The sequence below is a fragment of the Gopherus flavomarginatus genome, chromosome 4, assembly GCF_025201925.1.
Source record: "Gopherus flavomarginatus isolate rGopFla2 chromosome 4, rGopFla2.mat.asm, whole genome shotgun sequence".
Lineage (NCBI taxonomy): Eukaryota > Metazoa > Chordata > Testudines > Testudinidae > Gopherus > Gopherus flavomarginatus.
In genome coordinates this window covers 94,483,161-94,502,797 of record NC_066620.1, presented here as the reverse complement: position 1 = coordinate 94,502,797, position 19,637 = coordinate 94,483,161, and the positions used below count along the sequence as shown (strand labels likewise).

General features: G+C 43.4%; 1 protein-coding gene across 4 annotated transcripts in view; it reads right to left on the bottom strand.

Annotated features, from left to right (window-relative positions):
- AGPAT4 (1-acylglycerol-3-phosphate O-acyltransferase 4) overlaps window positions 1–2,464 on the bottom strand; it is a 131,576-nt gene extending 129,112 nt beyond the window's left edge. For all 4 annotated transcript variants that reach the window (XR_007773833.1, XR_007773834.1, XM_050949148.1 and 1 more), the window contains exon 1: window positions 2,362–2,464. The gene's annotated coding sequence lies outside the window, so the exon portion shown is untranslated. The remainder of the gene's footprint in view (window positions 1–2,361) is intronic.
- Window positions 2,465–19,637: the final 17,173 nt, after the last annotated feature.

Genomic DNA, 19,637 nt, shown 5'->3' with positions numbered 1-19,637 from the left:
ACATTCACAATCCCATCCATCAGCCAACTGGAATACTTTTTCTCTGTTCAGGTCACTGCATACTTTACAATGTGATATTCCCTATGAACCAGTGGTTGAATTCCAATCTCTTCCCATGCCAGAGTATCACTAAAGATTATGCATGTCCCTTTTTGCAGAGCATTGTACCTGTAGTCTCACTTTTCCTGCATATTTATTGCAGTTTTTAAAATGTGATTAGGTGTCTGCACTTACATTGTTAAATTTTAAAGATATAAGAAAAACATAGCATGATTTTGGACCTTAGTTCTGTATCAAATTAAGGAATACACATAGAAACCACAGGCACCTGAAGCCAAATTGTCCTCTCAGTTACACTGGAGTAAGCACATGGAAGTCAGTGGGACTGCTCTGGTGTCAAAGAGAAGAAAGTTTGGTTCTTGGTCTCTTAATTTTTTCTTTTGCAAGTGATATTCAGTTTGGGGTGGCAGTCGTTGTCAGTCCAGATTGAGGTTATGTTCCCTTGGTATAACTGCCAGCATTAGTTGAATCACGGTCTTAGAAGTGCATAAATCATCTTATTAAGCATGTACAGGTCTTGGAAATGCAAGATAAATAAATATGGGATGAGACAAAAACCAAATGCACAGAATATAAAGTTCTGGTCAGAATGGAACAAGTCCTCATTTACTGTTTTGTACACACATGGGTAAACACTCACTTGCTGAATCAATCCTCTTACGGATCATTTCACAGCTGAACAGTGCTCTGTAGCAATGGTTCTCAAACTTTTTTTTTTTTGCGGACCACTTGAAAATTGCTGAGAGTCTGAGAGGACCGCTTGATGATCTTTCCAAATGTTGTTATACCATAGCTAACTATTGTAAAGCACTTTGGATAAAGCGCTATATACCAAAAAAAATAAATAGCTTTTTTGTTCTACAAATAAAAACACATAACTCAGATTTTAATATCAGTAGTCTTACCTCTCTAATGCGATGGATGTACCCTCTCTCCCCACTGGGGCTGGGAATGAGAGGAGGTCTCTCCCCTACCACAGAGCTGAGGCTGGGAAGGAGGGGCCATCTTCCCTGGGCAGCCGCAGCCCTGGAACTGGGGAATGTCACCTCTTTCTCTGGCCGCCGCAGCCCTGAAGGTCCCAAATTCCTCCCCATCTTTTTGCCTCACTGCCCCCTCCCACCTACCCCCAATCCCCTCAAGGCCACCACCTCACCTTACATGTGCATCTTCTTCAGGGTCCAGGCAACTAATTACTGGAGACACACCAGTGCAGCTCCACTAATTAGGTGGGTGGCCCTTCATTCTCTCATGTGCGACCGTCCAGGCACGCAGCTTAGAGGGAACTAACCACGGACCACCTGAATGGAGCTCATGGACCACAGTTTGACAAATTCTGCTCTATAGTAAAGATTTGGACTAACCAATGCAGTGTTGTGCAGACAAAGTTGACCTACTCTTATTACTGTTGATAGGCTAAATATATACATTTTTACAGAAAACCACAGCTTTAAAACAAAAAAGCCAACCAAAACTTTAAAACAAATATCCAGCACTAAGCACACAGCCTCTTCTTCACTATTTCTAAACATTGCTCTCAGATTCTTATGGCTTATGGAATTCTTCTAGGTCCAATGGGAAGACGAATACACTGCATTTATTTCAATACATACCTACATTTTATTCAAACAGCTAATTATCTAGGCATGATACAGTCCTCTTGATGTAGAAAGCATCTCCATGAAAGCAGCTGTGAATAGATGGTCACAAATGTCCGTTTCCAAGGCAACACTATCCCTCCCTGCCCCCCTCCTCTAACCTCCTCTATTGTGATAGGGGAAAACCAAAATGAAAGTGGAGGGGAGACAACAAATTGCATGCTGCATCCTAGCAAATATCAATCCAAAACGTTCAACAAATGCAAAATTGTGAAAGAAATATAGATATTTATATTTAGGGCAAGGTCCATGGTATTTGTAGTTTCCATGGAAACACTAAGGAGAAAAGAAAGAGAATGTTGCATGGCACAAAGGGAGCTAATATGTAGCAGGAAAATTCTAGTCGGCTTCAGCTTTTTCAAGCAAAATGATTAAATGTAGTAAAAAAAATTGAAACCAAGGTACTGCACAAATGGAGAAAAGAAAAAGGGAAAATGATCAGAGTAGTTCTTTCCTATGAGCCAGCAAACCTGCTGCTTGCCTCTAACCACATGCTGCTCACATAAACACCTCATTCTAGCCTGCTTCTTTCTGTCCTTTGACTCTCTGCACTCAATGTCTTCGTGCTTTTTTAAAAGAAATCTAGCCAAGAAGAAGCAAATGCAAAGTTCTTTGGAAGTAGCATGAATAATATCAGATCACATACCTTGCGCCTGCCAGACCTTGACATGTGTGCTTAGAAACCAGAGACAGAAAGGGAGAGAGAGGCTGAGACTCAGAAACTGCCACTAGTTTGCATGAGCTGTAAGTCAGCCAACACTGGAAAGAAAGCCAGACTCCACCCTGGGGTGGTCCATAAAAAAAAAAAATAGTGGTTCTCAGCTGACGTCTCTCCCCACTACATGTCACTTCCTTTTAAAGCTACAATTCAGCAGTTAAGAGGAGATGGCTACTTCACCCCTTCCCCCAGCAAGTAGTAGAAGGAAGTGGTTCATGTTTGAAAACACACTGCTACAGAAACCTCCTGCCGGAATCCAAACAAAAGCCTATTGTACATCACTTTTTTTCTTTCCCTTTAATCCTGTTGCTTCCATTTACAGCGAAAACGTTATCTTTCTTTCCACGCTAGCAGTGGTTTTAGTGTCATGCCCTAAACACGTTGGGTAAATTACATCATTATTAATTAAAAAGGAATATGATCAATTTGCATTATGCAAAGCAATAGCTGCATCTTTTCCTCCTCTAAGTTATAAGAAACACAGGAGATGCAACAATTGAGGCAGAAAAGCAAATATACAGGTGACTAAGACTTTTTAGAAGAATACTATATTAAAATATAAGCACAGCTGATCTGATACAAATATACTTTTTCAGTACACTGAGCATTTTTAAATGAGAATAAGTGCTGCTAGTCATACTGTACCTGTTGTGTCCTCATACGCTGATTGGAGGCTGTGTGTTAGATCTAGAACATGGGAATTGAGCATCTGGGCTCAATCCGGTAAGAATTCTGGTGAGTCCTTCAGTTGGCATGGAGAGTGTTTCACACCTGGCATAAATCCTCAGTACCATGCAGAACTCTAAAGGAGCTAATCTTTTATAAAAAGTGGATCTGAGACAAGCTGAATAGGTGTCCATATGATCAATATAAACATCCTATAGGACAGATAAGAGATGCCCACAGAATTATTGGGGGAGGAAACCCCCAGAATACCTATTACTAAAAAGAAAGGGGTAGGAGCTCAACTAATCCGGATGCAACAACAAAAAATTTCAGATACCAGGTTTCCAAATACTGAATATTCTGACACACACATATTCACCATCTGTGAAACCAAAACATTTACTGTCAGTCTTTGACTGTTGAGTGGAAAGCAGATTTTATGAATGAACACAATGAGAAAGAGCAAGAATACACAAAACGGTAACATGAAAAAGTAAAGCATGATTTAACATCAATACAGAGTTCCAAACACCACAAGCTCAAATTGTGAAACATATAATACAGTCTTTAATTACATGATCCCATCTATAAGGAAATTTATCTCACTCACCTGAAAATTATCATTCTGGTAGGGGGAAGGGTCCATAAATTCAGTAGGGATGGATTTTTGAGTCCCCCCCCTACTGCAGAGGGCAGAGGTAGATGTTTCTGATTGTCTAGGCTGACTCTCCAGATAACTCCTCCCATTGAAAAGCCCCTCCACAGAGACGCTTCCAAAGCTGGTAACTATCATATATGAATAAAACACTGCTTCAAAATGCATTAACAGATAACACTGCCCAACACTAAGAAGTAGTAACTGTCCTTCAGCACATCAATTAAATATAAGTACACAGTTTTCCATCGTGAAACACTATTGAAAATTCATCTCCCAAAAGAAGGAAATGAAAAGTACAGGATGGGATGAATTTATGGACCCATTCTCCTACCAGAACAGAAATGTTCAGGTCAAACAAATTTTGTCATTTGTACTCTGGTGGATGGGTCTATAAGTTCAGTAGTGATGCGATTTTTGTAGCAGTATCCACCCTCGCTTCCAGTCAGTATCAATTGTTGGGTGGACTACAAGTGAGCTACACCTTGCAGAACCCTGCTTCTGAAGGCTGCTTCATCTTACTCAAGTCTACCATTCTTATACAATTTAGTGAACATACGCAGGGATGGCCAAGTTGCGGCTCTGCAAATTTGTTCATATGGTATTATTGGACCTGTTGGCCTATGTAGCCTGCCAGTGCCCTCATGGAATGGCCTCTAATATGGAATGGAGGCATTTCCCTCTTGCCTTTATATACCTAAGAAATTCCCCATTTAATACATCTTGCCATGGAGGGCCTGGAACCTTTTAGTCCCCTAATCCTGTGGTATTTTAGACATTTTCTGTAAGAGGACTCCAACCCTTTGGTTCTTTTCAGTTTTGGGGGGATGTCAGAGAGCAGATAATCAGTATAAGCAAGTGCTGCTCGCACAGAAAATAAAAAAGCGGCCAACACTAAAGCTCTGAGGATTGCTGACGCATTTTCACAGCCCCCTGCGGAGGGCTGATTCCACCCTTCTGTCAATTATACCGTTCGATGGGAAGTACAGTGTCCTTAACAAGGGTTGACAAGGCGGCATCCAGTTCAGGAAAAGCAATCAAGAATGCTTTCAAATGATGGACGTTATAGAATTTTTTGGCTCATTTGATCTGATGCTTGGCCTTTGCTGGGTTTTCTCATTCCTCTTTGCAGCCTTAAGCAGGACAGCCAGGATGGGTACATACAGGTGAGTTTTACAACCCTCTGGAAAATATTTTAAAGTGTTTTCTGTCCTTTTGACCTCCTTATCCCCATCCTCTTTTTCATCCTTCTTGGCTCAAAGCTTAAGGGAGATACCAAAGAAAGCAACTGCCTTTCTCAGAATATATGTGGAAAAACTGTGCAGGGAGCAAGAGTTCTTGGTGAGCCTCTTGGATTTCCTTCACTTTGGATTTTGAAAGAATATCCTGTTCTGAGGAAGAGGTGGAGTGTCTAGACCGGGGTGGGAAAACTACAGTCCGTGGGCTGCGTCTAGCCCATCAGACCTTTTAATCTGGCCGTCGAGCTCCTGCTGAGGAGGAGGATCAGGGGCTTGCCTAGCTCCACCCGGGGAGTGGAGTCGGGGGCTTGTCCTGCTCCGCACAGCTCCTGAAAGCAGCAGCATGTCCTCACTCTGGCTCCTACATGTAGGGGCAGCCATGGGGCTCTGCATGCTGCTCCTGCCCCAAGTGCCCTCCCCCTCTCAGCTCCCACTGGTCACTGCAGAGGCGGTGCCTGCAGACAGGGCATTGTGCCAGGCCACCTGACTGGCGCCACACCTCCACATAGGAGCCAGAGGGGGAACATGCCGCTGCTTCTGGGAGCTACTTGTGTTAAGTGCCACCTGGAGCCTGCATCACTGACCTCCTCCCACAACCCAGTCCCCTGCCCCAGCCCTGATCCCTCTCCAGCACCCAAAACCCCTCATCCTCAGCCCTACCCCAGAGCCCACACCTCCAGCCAGAGCACTCACCCCTTCCTGCATCCCAACCCCCTGCCCCAGCCTGAAGCCCCCTCCTGCACTCTGAATTCCTTATATCTGGCCCTACCTCAGAGCCTGCACCCCAATTTTGTGAGCATTCATGGCTCGCCATACAAATTCCATACCCAGATGTGGCCCTCAGGCCAAAATGTTTGCCCACCCCTGGTCTAGACATACAGGATTTCTTTGCTTTATATCTGCATTTGTGACCACTACTTCACATAGAAGGAGGACTAGCAGGAGAGATGGCTGAGGATTTGGAGTCATAAGAGTCCAAGGCAAAACACCTGTACCTATGCTTTCTACCCTTATGTCTTCCCCTGGGGCTGATCACCTTATAGGGAGAGGAGGAGGAGGCGGTGATGGTGGAAAACAGCTCCTCAGATGAGTTCTCTCTCCTATCTCTGTGTGGGGATCTGTCCCCATACTTTTTAGTCCTTTTCCCTGCCTCACTTGGGCTCCAGACAGGAGGAGAGGGAAGCGAATGAGAAACAGCCTCTATGCCCATATTTCCTTGTGTTATGTTTTTTCCATTGGACGCCACTGGGAGGACTGTAAGATGGTTGCTGAGGAGGCAGTGCCAGGAGCTGTCCTAAAATGGCTGCCTGTGGAATGTGTGCTCCCAGCTCCAAAATAACCACCATGACCCTGCTATGATGGGAAGAGGGAGAATTGGCAGGAAACTGATTCCTCTGTGACTCCAGAGATTCCTGGGACCCCTGAGGAATGAAGGGGGTGCCCTGACTGGCAGGTAGCCCCCTGTTGCAGTGCTTTGGTTGGTAGGAAAATGATGGAAGTTTGGGGGGGAGGGGTTAACTGCATTGATTCTGCTGACTGAAGATTCTGAGGTCTCCATGCTTCTGCCAGAGAAAGAGCCTGGCCCGTGTCAGTGGCTGCGGATTGAGCCCCCATTGTCCTGAGCCCGTTTTTCAGAAGCTTGATTTTCTGCGCCTCTCTTTTGTCCACAACCACCTGTTGTGGGTGGCTGGCAGCCTGCTTACTAACCACAGTACCACTACACTAGGGGAGCAAAAGGAACACTTTCCCCCTTCGATACACTTGGCCCAGGGTGCTGAGCACAGGGTACAGGCAAGGCCAGACTGAGGGTTAAGCAACATAGGAACGTACCTAAGGCCCGATTTTGGGGGGAGCCCAAACTGAGCTCCAGCTGGTCTGGTTCAGGGATAGGTGCAGGAGCTGGCCCTACAGCAGTGGTGAGGAGGAACAGTGTTAGCTGCCCACTGAGATTTGGCTCCACCTGCCCTCTGTCATGACAGGGTGAGTTTGAGGGGTAATGGGGCTAAAACTGAGCAAGCAGTGTTATGACCCAGTGCACTGCTCATGTTTGGCCCTGCTGGACAGCTGTCATGATGGAAGTCGCTAGGGCCAAACCTGATCAGGCAGTTGGGCAGCCAGTGCTGCTGCTCCTCCACGCTGCCATGGGGCTGGTTCCTCCACCAGGACCTGAACCAGACCAGCCAGAGCTTTGTCACCATCATCCAGGTGCTGGATCGGGAGCTGCAGTAAGTGCGCATGAGGGAGTCAGCCAGGAAAGAGGCAGCAATGTTTGCTTAGGGCCCACTAATGGGTTAATTCTTGGGTACGGACCTTGTCCCTTTTTCTGCCATTACCTGAGGTTAATTTGGGGGTGAACTTGGCATAAGTTCCCACACTTGCCTGGAGTTCCATAGGGTAAATTTAAATGGCCTTAATATTAGTCAGTAACCACATCCTAAAAAAGTCGAGAGCTGAGGAAAACAGGACCTGGAAATAAAGAAGGAAAACGAAGTTATGGGCAGTCACAGGGGATCTGACTCTTAGCCTGCTGCACCTTTGCAGGCAGAGAAAATTCTGGAGGGGCTCTTCAGTGGGAGGAGTTTTCCGGAGAGTCAGCCCAGCCAATCTGCCTCTGCTTCCTACAGTGTGGGGTAGTGCTTCTCAACCCTTTAGGGCTCAGGACCCATTTGTGAACTCTGATGGCTTATTTTGACCCAGTAAATAGCTTAGTGCAAATGCAATTGAGCCTACTAAATATTTTTTAGCCAGGATATATAATATACACATTATTGTAGTAAGTACTAAATAAGTACACCGTGCATACCATGGCTCTTGTGGCTCCTGTCCCATGGGGCTGGTTGGGCTCAGCTCCCCACTCCAGGCATTGAGACATCCAGGGTCCCAGTGCCAATCAGGTTTGGCCCAGTCCTCCTGATGGGGACTGGCTAGGCCAAATTGGTGTTTGGCATTGTGACCTGGCACATGAGGGCACAGCGCTACTCACTCAAATTTGGTCCAGTTGGCCCCCCGTCATCATGATGAAAGGGCAGATGGTCCAGACCTGAGTGATGCTGCAACCCTCTGCACGAGGTGAAAAATCCTGGAGCAGGGAGCCAAGCCCAGCCAGCCCTAGGGACTGAAGTCCCAGGACCCACTCCTGCAGGGTGAGCTCTTCAAACCCCTCCTTCCCCCCACAGGCCTCCCACCCCTGTGCAGTGAGGACCTAATCCTCATTCACCAGCTCTCCCAGCACTACCTCTTTCCCACAAGGGGCAAGACCCAGCAGTCTGTCCCTCACCAATCCCCTTCCAGGCCTCCCACAAGACCCTTTGATATATTCTGTAGACCCAATTTTGGGTCACAACCCATAGACTGAGAAACCATGGTAGCAGGGACTGAAGAACTCATCATTGCTGAATTTATGGGCTCATCCCCCACAGAGAGAACTATTTTTTCCATGACTCCTGGTTCATTCATGTACAGGATGGGCAGTGGATAAATCAGGGTTGTGTAGTGAAGGAGGCTGGTGTCTGAAGATCCCTTTCCTCATTCATTGCAGAAGTCAGAACGTGTGCATAGAATGAATCTGGGGATTGGAGGAAGAACCAGGACAGTCTCATGGTTAAACAGCTCAATATTGCCCTAGAGAACTAGATTGTATCTTTGCCAGTGTTCCTATGTGATGCTGGATAAATCACTTAAATCAGACTTTTCACTAATCGTGGGTTCCTCATTTTCAGAGAGCCCAGTTTGAGACTCTGGGGTCTGATTTTCCAAAATGCTGAGCAGAGGTGACACTGAAATTAATGTGAGCTCTGGATGCTCAGCACCTGTAAAAAATCAGATCCTGGACATCTCAGGTTTGGCACTCAATCATTGAGGAATCCCAGATTAGTGGAAACTAGCAGGTTTGCCTGCAGTCTCTCTATGCCTCAGTTCCCTATCTGCAAAATGGGAATAATACACCTGCTTCCCTTAAATGGGGTTGTAAAGATAAATTCATTAATATTTGTGAAGCTCTCAGCTTCTACTGTAACAAAGGCCATAGAAACACTCATGTAGAAATTAATACTTTTGTATTCAGAACAGAGTTTGAATAGAGTCAAGTAAATATCGCCTGAGACACACTTGGAATGAGGAAGATAAAAAGAAATATTCAACAGCTGCTTCATTCCCCAAGCACCATCACCAGATCCCCAAATGAGGCAGACATGAGGATAGGTCCATTAATGGCTATTAGCCAAGATGAGCAGGGATGGTGTCCCTAGCCCCTGTTTGCCAGAAGCTGGAATGGGCGACAAAGAATGGATCACTTGATGATTGCCTGTTCATTCTATTTAGGGCACCTGGTATTGGCCACTGTCAGAAGATAGGATACTGGGCGAGATGGACCTTTGGTTTGACCCAGTATGGCCATTCTTATGACATCTTGTGGAAAAAAAATATGGTGATATTTAATGAGTGTCGTAATGCACAAAGGGGACCCAAGTAAGGCTACACAGTCAACCTGAATACTGGCATTTCCTAACTTTAGAGTGCTTGACTTTGCAACCTTAATAACACTGCTCTACAGCCAAAATGCTTCTGAAATAAATGTAGTCCAACTTTACTAATTCTGGGTCACTGAGAATGAATATGATGCTTAAAATTGTTGACTGGCTCTAGTTTTCAAGATATGCTATTGGGTCAGTATATATGACCCTTGACTTGGGTATGGCGGAGGATAAGTGAGTTATAAAGGGAAGGGATCTCAATTTAAACCAGAAATGACTAAAATACATCTTTGACTGAATCTATGAATAAATCTATGACTGGGTTTGGACAGTACTTGCTTTTTAGGCAAAACAATGAATGATGCAATCTGAAGCTGGTATTGCGTCATACATTATATGAATTGCATCATGTTATTCCTAGAAGTCATAGATGATGCAATCATAATGAAGCTTACATCACTCTGCTGAACAAATTGCCCTATATCAGCTCTAGAAATCATACTGTGTCCTGCTCTCTTATTTGTCAGTGTCTGATTTTCCAAAGGGACACATTTCTGTTTAGCCAAAGTGACCAGAGATGCCTCGTACTTGTGTGAACAGTGCAGATAACTTCTGCTATGTTTGTGGTGAAGTGACTTTTGCATCACAAAAGCACAGTATAACCACTATGGTTAAGAAAGCCTATCACCTTTATTTTGGCTGCAGAATTGGAGATCAGGACAAGAGGTGGGCCCCACACATATGCTGCAACACTTGTGCAACAAATCTTCGCCAGTGGTTGAACAGGAAAAGGAAATCTATGCCTTTTGCAGTGCCAATGATTTGGAGAGAGCCAACAGATCATACCAGCAATTGTTACTTCTGCATGGTGCCTCCAGTTGGGAAAGGGGTGTCAAAGAAGAAAAAGTGGACTGTGCATTATCCAAACATTCCATCAGCTATACGCCCAGTACCCCACGGAGGACTGCCGGTTCCTGATGCACCAGAATCATTCTCACTTGAGTCAGACGAGGAAGAGGAAGAGGATGAAACTTCTGGTCCTGAACCATCAATGTCACAGGACTCACATTTTCTCCCATCCTCCTCTCTGAACCACACCTCACAACACAAAGTGAACTAAATGACCTTGTCAGGGATTTGGAACTACCCAAGAGTAAGGCAGAGCCGTTGGGCTCCAGACTACAGCAGTGGAATCTCCTGGCAGGCTATCAGGGCAAATGGAGCCCATCAATGCTTGCAGACTATTGCTGGAGAGTGACAAGAGATGCTCCATTTAATGAATACAAGAGACAAGCCAAGAAGCGCCGAATAGACACTGAACAGGACTAAACTATGTACATAATAGTTTTTTGCCTTTTGTTTCATAATAAATTTTATTTATAGAACGCTTTTGCTGATTTTTGAAGTGTTACATAAACAGGACAGGTGAAATATTATCATGTAAAGCAACCATAAACACATGAAAAGACCTAGGTTTACAATTTATGATGAAAACTCTACTATCTACACAATATACATAGACATAAAATGTAAAAACTTAAATATCTTAGAAACAGTAGCCAATCAGTTGTTTTAATTGTCATATTTGAATTCAGCACATCAAAATACATAATAAATATCACATTTTATCTCTGAAGCAGACGACTTCTCAAAAATTGTAGACCAGTGTAACATTTTGTAATGTAGCTTTGTTGTTCGTAAATTCTTTATTTGTAGTGAGTAATATCCAAATACTCCATTTAGGATCAGAATCTCATAGTGTTAGACATTTTAAAAACATGCATTAAAGCCAAGAGTCCTACTTTTCATCTGATAACCCAACTGACATTGGTAGCTATTTGATGATCTACCTGAACAAGCGCCTCATAAAAACTGTAAATGCCAACACCTAGTCTTGGCAGCTGGAAAGCGAAATTGCCTGCACATGCCTGTACAATTGCCTTAAGGATCAGATTTCTAAAATTCAACCATAATTAAGGGTTTGGCTACACTAGAAAGTTTTGCCACTTTAACTCTACTAGTCTAGTTAAAGCAGCAAAATCCCTCTAGTTGGGAGGTAATTCTACCAGTCTAAAAGTGCCAAAACAAACTATAATGATTATAAGGCACCTTTATACTGAAACAGCTGCTCCACACTAGGGCCGTTACCAATACAACTATGTTAGCAAAAAAATCACACCCCTAACCAACAGAGATATATGGGAAATCTTTTTTAGTGTAGGATAGCCCTAAGTGTAACACATACCAATAATATTTTAGCTATTTTAGCTCTATTTCAGCATCCTTAAACAGAAAATCTTGCAAAAGTGCACAGATACTGCATAGTACACACAAACAGAAATGACCTGTTAAAGTCAGACCGCCAGGGGCAATTATTTCTGTAACTGATTTATTCTTTATGCATATGTAAGCAGAGTCAGGATGAGCTCTACCCTGACATCTGGTGGTGAATTGTGGCGAGTTGTGGAAAAGAACTTCAGGGGCTGATTTTGTTTGCATAGGCACACCCACCCTGCCTAGCACGAACCCACAGCAGCCCAAATGGTCACTTTGGCTGCTGTAGATCCCCAGTTTCTCTGTTTTTGGGGCACGAAGAATAAAGTGGTGTTACTCTGACTATGTGAATCAAGGACAATGACATTGTTTTATGACAGAGGGACTCGTCCTCAACTAAGAGGCACTCAATAGACAAGGGACATGGGTTCCAAAACCTAGTGAACTAAGAGAGAGGGAGAGGGGCTGGGGCTGGGGCTGGGGCTGGGGCTGGGGCTGGGGGACGGGGACGGGGACGGGGACGGGGACGGGGACGGGGACAGGGACAGGGACAGGGACAGGTATGGGCCCCTTTTGAGGGCCTAAAATACCGATTGCATTTTCTCCTCTCTCTACTGTGGAATATCAGAGCTAATTTTAATTCCATTAGGAGTCTAGTTACAGGCTGCTGAGCTGAATTCACTCTGGGCCAATGGTGCACCAGCACTGAGGCTCCCCTACTAGAAGCTGAAATCACTGGGTAGTGTGGGGGGACCTGAAGCTATGTTGCTGAGCGACTGACAGAGTGGAGCAGTTTGTGGGACAACGGGCGGAGAGGAGCAGTTTGTGGAGTGGCTCATGGGATGGCTGGCGGAGCGGCTTGTGGTGAAGGCTGCAGCGGGGTAGTTGACCCTAGACCACGTAAGGTGCCCCTTAACACCACTGTGGGCACCCCCGCCCCTAGGCTGGGAGGTAAAACTCTACAGATAAACTTTTGAACTCTGGGGCTGCACTGACCAGGGACAGAGGCTTTTGGGTGTTGGACTCAGAATGGAGAGCGGTAACTAGTGGTGTTCCACAAGGGTCAGTCCTAGGACAAATTCTATTCAATTTATTCATAAATGATCTGGAGAAAGGGGTAAACAGTGAGGTGGCAAAATTTGCAGATGATACTAAACTACTCAAGATAGTTAAGACCAAAGCAGATTGTGAAGAACTTCAAAAAGATCTCACAAAACTAAGTGATTGGGCAACAAAATGGCAAATGACATTTAATGGGGATAAATGTAAAGTAACGAACATTGGAAAAAATAACCCCAACTATACATACAATATGATGGGGGCTAATTTAGCTACAACGAGTCAGGAAAAAGATCTTGGTGTCATTGTGGATAGTTCTCTGAAGATGTCCACGCAGTGCGCAGAGGTGGTCAAAAAAGCAAACAGGATGTTAGGAATAATTAAAAAGGGGATAGAGAATAAGACTGAGAATATATTATTGCCCTTATATAAATCCATGGTACGCCCACACCTCAAATACTGTGCACAGATGTGGTCTCCTCACCTCAAAAAAGATATTCTAGCACTAGAAAAGATTCAGAAAACGGCAACTAAAATGATTAGGGGTTTGGAGAGGGTCCCGTATGAGGAAAGATTAAAGAGGCTAGGCCTCTTCAGTTTGGAAAAGAGGAGACTAAGGGGGGATATGATAGCGGTATATAAAATCATGAGTGATGTGGAGAAAGTGGATCAGGAAAAGTTATTTACTTATTCCCATAATACAAGAACTAGGGGTCACCAAATGAAATTAATAGGTAGCAGGTTTAAAACAAATAAAATGAAGTTCTTCTTCACACAGCACACAGTCAACTTGTGGAACTCCTTACCTGAGGAGGTGTGAAGGTTGGGACTATAACAATGTTTAAAAGGGAACTGGATAAATTCATGGTGGCTAAGTCCATAAATGGCTATTAGCCAGGAAGGGTAAAGAATGGTGTCCCTAGCCTCTGTTCATCAGAGGATGGAGAAGGATGGCAGGAGAGAGATCACTTGATCATTGCCTGTTAGCTTCACTCCCTCTGGGGTACCTGGCATTGGCCACTGTCAGTAGACAGATACTGGGCTAGCTGGACCTTTGGTCTGACCCGGTACAGCCATTCTTATGTTCTTATCACTGTTGGGACTTTGGGTGATCTTTTGGGTTGCTGGACTTAAGACCCTGAGGGGAAAATGATACTGCCAAACTTACTTGGGGGTGGTTTGAGTTATGAATCCTGTTTGTGGTGTTTCCCCAACATAATGCCGTATTGTTTCCCTCTTTTATTAAAAGGATTTTGCTACACTCAGACTCTGTGCTTGCAACAGGGGAAGAATTGCCTCCTAGAGGCACCCGGGGGTGGTATGTAATTGTCCCAGGTCACTGGGCGGGGGCTTAAGCGGGTTTTGCATTGCGTTATTGAAATGGAACCCCTAGCTACTGAACCCGGCCCTTGCTGCTGCCAACTCAGACGGGCAGAAGGGTTACATATATAAGAAAAGCTGTGTTGAATATACGCATGACATTAAACTGGTAGGTGTCCAACTCAATCCTTGACAAGTTCTTACATATATATGCATGATGTATGATAATTATAGGAGCTAGGGAAAAGAATTCATTTAATCAGTTTCTTCCTTTGAATGTGGTGGATTAGGCCCAATATTTGTGTGGTCTCTTGTTCGCATGAAAAAAGGTTGCATATGCAAATCTAAATTACATGCATACTTTAAATACCCAGTTTTCACATGCCTAGGGAGAGATTTTTTGCTAGCTTCTTACTAGAGATGTGCCTGCTATAACATACTATGGATTCTAAAACCCCCTAGCATTACGGAAACTTGGATCTGTATGCAGATTTTTGCAACTCATCCCAGGGGCCTAATCTCCACTTGCTATACCAGGTTTAAAACTAGCGGAAGTGGTCTTAAACTGGTGTAATGGAGGGGACAATCAAGCTTGTGACAAGTCTGCTGACCCTGATCAAGTCAGGCGAGTGTATTGTTAAAATGGGTAGGGTTTAGTCTTGGCTATAAGGGGGGCACATCTGTTCTAAATATGAGCATATGTCTACTGGGCATGCTCAAAAGTAATTCTTTACTCACATATTATGTTAAAATATAACAAAATATTTTTCTAACCTAAGGTCTGATCCTGTGCCCAGGCTCATACCTTAGGTTGATCTCAGCAGATACAGGATCAAGCTCTTAGTCCTGAACCAAACCTTCAATAGAGACTCTTTATATACCATGTTTCAAAAGGAGCGAACGTTTGCATGTTGTGATGCTAGCAAAAGTACAGCTGAGAGAAGAAATATAATTGTTCAGTCTGAGGTTCTCGAACAAGGAGTAAAACTTAGAGCATGAACTATATCAAACTTTCAGCCCAGTACAAAATTCAGGAAATATCATAAGGAAGTTTGATGATCTAATAACAGAAGAGCTGTTTGTAAAGAGCTAACGTTTTCCAGAGGAAGATCGAGGAAATGAAAAGAAACAAGCTGCCTATGACAAAAACTACTGGGTAACTCGGCAAAGCCACAGACTCCTAATTCTTAGACCATTTAAAAAACAACGCTCCTCTTAAAACAAACATTACAGAAAAGAGAACCTATCATTCTCAATGAAGTAGAATACCTGCGCAGGGATGGAATTTCTGGAGTAGACTCCTCAGTGCTTCTAACTATTATTTACTTTTACTCATCTTGGATTCTTAACCCTCATATGTTCTAACTCTGTTATACCTACAGAACCTGGAGCCCAGGAAGAATGGGATGGGGCTGGGTTGGAGAAAGCATATGTTGCCCAGATTCTTGATTACCTCTGGCCTGCTGCAGCCTCCAGAATAAGTCAGAGCAGCCTAGGGGCTGCTTTAAGTTATGGCAGCCCTTATGTAATTGCCTACAGGCTACATCACAGCCCAGATTCTTAGTAGCAGTATGTGCTATGGAAACGTGTGTGTGTATGTATTATAGTAGGATAGTATTTAACATCTTTAGGGAGGAGACTTTACTATTGCAAATGCTGGGAAGTCTTATGAGCCTCAAAGGACTATTTGAAACAATAAGAACTTTTAAAGTTAAATGAGTTTCCCAGGAAATCTCTAGGGTGAGGTGAATGCAAATATAACTCTGGTTATGCAAAAACCCAACCTTCTGAAGCTACGCCCTGAGGAGAGATGCATAGTCTACGAATTACCTATTCCCACATCAAAGACTCAAACTATATTAAGAGTCACTCAGAGATTCAAGGGTGTGTTTGTTCTTAGCCAAGGCTGTAAGCATGGAACATCTTGTAAGCATGGGGCAAAAAGACCTTTGGTGGGGTTGGAAGGACGGTTAAGAGCCCTTGTTGGAGTTGGGGTGATCTCTGGTAACCTGATTAGGATGTGCATAGGTTCTTCTATTGTTTTCAAAATGTTTTCTCCATAATGCTTTTAAATTAAGAATAAATGTGCTTTCTAAGGAAGAGTTATGTGATAACTTAACCGTGGACAATTATTTTGTTCGTAGCCTCTTAGGAGAAAGCAAAGCCTGCCTGCTTAGGCAGGCTGACTTACTGGGGAATTCACAGTGTAGGCGGGAAACTGTATGGCCTAGAAATACCCTATTCTGGAGGAAGAGAGACACAGGTCTCAGCCCAAGAGAGATGGCAGCGGGGCGCAAAAGTCTGAGAGTGGGTGCCGTGGCTGGATCATGGAGGGGGAATATAGGTGCAATTGCTCTGACTGTGACAGTGGAATCCTCATCACTGGAGGTTTTTAAGAACAGGTTGGACAAACTGCTGTCAGGGACAGACTAGGTTCACTTGGTCCTGCCTTAGTGCAGGAGGTTGGACTAGATGATCCTCAAGGTCCTTTCCAGTCCTACATTTCTATAATTCTATGTCAGAAATGGCAAAAAAAAAAAAAAAAAAAAAAAAAAACCCAGAAAAAACCTTTGAAATAAAACTATACAGATAAAGAAAACCAAATCAAACCAACAGGCATTTTCAGCTTTTAAGAATGAAATAATAGAGCGTTGAGGGGTATTTTAAGATGAGTAGGTTATTGAAGAAAATGTACAATTAATCTTAGTTTCTCTTGATCTCATTAAAGCTGTTTCTTTAGCTAAATCCACAGGAAATGTACCTGGGGCCTCAGATTCCAGTTAAACTCCATTTTCTTTATTAATTGGTATGAATCTCAGGTATTTTATTTCAAGGATACTTTGGATGGCCTCTAGTGATACATGTGCACATGCATTAAAAAAGTCACACTTGGCACCCAATTTATTTCCTCCACTAATAGCCTCCAAAAGTGCATCTAGCAGCTTTAGCTAGTGAACCTACTCCTTTAACTCAATTCAATTAGTAAATGCCAGCACTTGGTTTCTAATCCTAGCACCAACTTCTTTCTATAAATTTATTTTGCCACTGGCCATGAATACCTGCCATTCACTGTGACAAAGGAAGCTGGGGACGAAGCTATGGTATTTAATATCTCTTTGTCCCCTTTTGCTCACTGCATCCACAATATATCCTGATATTTTCTATAAAAGCCCATTCTCTACCGTAAAGGTGTTGTGGGGATCTACTCTGTTTATCATAAACTCATGCCCAAAATGTAAATTGGTAGAATAATTTTAAAGATATTCAGCATGCTTGAGAGAAATCAGACTGTGATTTGCACTATCCCTAAAAAACATTTTATGCTAAATTATCAGGTGTCTTTTCGAAAACTGCCAGAAACTGTGGGTGAAATCCTGGCTCCACTGTAGTGAACAGCAAAACTCCAGTGACTTCAATGGGGCAGGATTTCACCCAAAATGTGGATATTCACCTTATAATTTTCATGTCATAATTTAAATCAGCATTACTTTGTATGGCTATGATTTCATGTCAGAAGAATAAGATGCAGTAATCTATGTAAGTATATATTGATGAAAAAAATCACGCCACCATAAAGATTTAAAGGGATGAGAAAACACAAATTAATCAGGAATACTAGTACTGAATGCAATGAAACTCAGAGTTTGTATACATAGGGAATGGATGGGGAAGTTAGTGCAAAATAGTTAGGATGTGAATTTAAAATGCAATAGGAATTCCACACTAACTCCCTATGTGAACATTTTTATTCTACACTAGGGGGCTTGTTTACATGGTGAGGCAATGCACACTGTGGGGGGGATGGGGTGACTGCTAAAGTGCACCAATGTGTTCTACGCTAACTGGTCCATGTTGACCTTGCTGGCATGCACTAAAAGTTCCCTAGTGCACTTTAACATAATACTGATGCACTTTATTAAAGCACGCTAGAGAAATTTTAATGTACACCAGCAGGGATCTACATGAAGCATTCAATGCACAACACAACTGTGTGCTATAGAAATCACACCCCCACAGTACACATTACCACACCATGTAGTCAAGACTTCTAAGAGTGCCTTTTTGTGCTTCAGATTAATCTTCCAAAGTAGATTAACCTAAACTGCACAAAGGCACAGCTGTATAGCTATTCTGCACTTGGCACAGTGTTTTGAAAAGTAGTTGTGGTGCTAACGGATGCCCCTTTTTAGCTCCTCAGGGAATGGTGAATGTAATCCTATCAGATATGTAGCTTTCCGAAAGAGTTCATACTGTACATGAACACGCTTAGCCCACGTCCAGACTAACCCGCGGCATCGGCGGGTTAAAATCGATTGCTCGGGGATCGATATATCGCGTCTAGTCTGGACGCGATGTATCGATCCCCGAGTGCGCTTACATCGATTCCGGAACTCCATCAACCCGAACGGAGTTCCGGAATCGACACGGAGAGCTGCGGACATCGATGCCGCACCGTCCAGACGGGTTAGTACCTCGATTTTAGAAATTCGACTTCAGCTACGTTATTCCCGTAGCTGAAGTTGCGTATCTAAAATCGATTTTAATTCCTAGTCTGGACGTGGCCTAGCTAACACAGACTTTAACATAGCTAGTCTCATTTAAATATTGCATCATCTGATTGGCATAGTCACTCCTACACTAGTAACATTTAACTATTCTTACAAGCACCATTATATTGTACTTTTTCTATCTGAATTATGTAGCTAATAGTGTTTCCCACTCTCCACTTTCCAGATGAATAAAAATTCCTGGCACAGAATGTTCAGGACATTGGCCAATCAGTGAATAAAACAATTAATTAGTTACTGTTTTGCAGGGTGCTTTGTTCCTATAGTATTTTATTAAACCTCAGGGCCTAATTTTCCTCACACACCCCTGTTTGAGATAGGTCTGACTCCATTGACTTCAAAGGAGTTACGCCTCATTTACACTAGTGCAAATGAGAGAAAACACAGGCCTCAAGAATTGTTATTCCTATCAAACAAACCCAGTGTCTCAAAGAAGTGTAAACACGGCTCAGGAGTCACTTCACTAAATGGAGTAAATCTACAGCACTGAGCAATCCCATTTTATTAGCATCAGTGTCTCACCACTTGCTGCTGCTTACTCTCATGACACAACTCTCCCCTGCCCACCAACGATGAGTAGTAGCATTTCAGACGTGAGTAACACAACCTACGTTTGTTTACATGCTGGAAACGGCTCATCTACCCTGTCCTCCTCTCACCATTCTCTGTCCTCTTTTTTTCAATAAGGGGAACAAAACAAACAAATAAATCCATATTTATTTTAACAAGGCAATCAGAGTTCCAATAACCCATGGCAGAAAATCCCCATCACACTCTAATGCTGTTACAAGATTTGTAGCAGCCACAGCAGTGACATTGCAGCAACCCATTTTAAAGGGTTTTGCTGGAGACTGAACTATATTACTTGGTAGACATAGAATTGCTTACTCTTTTACTGACAATTAAAATGCAAGATACATGTGTGACATTCGGGTAAGGAGAGAAACTCCTA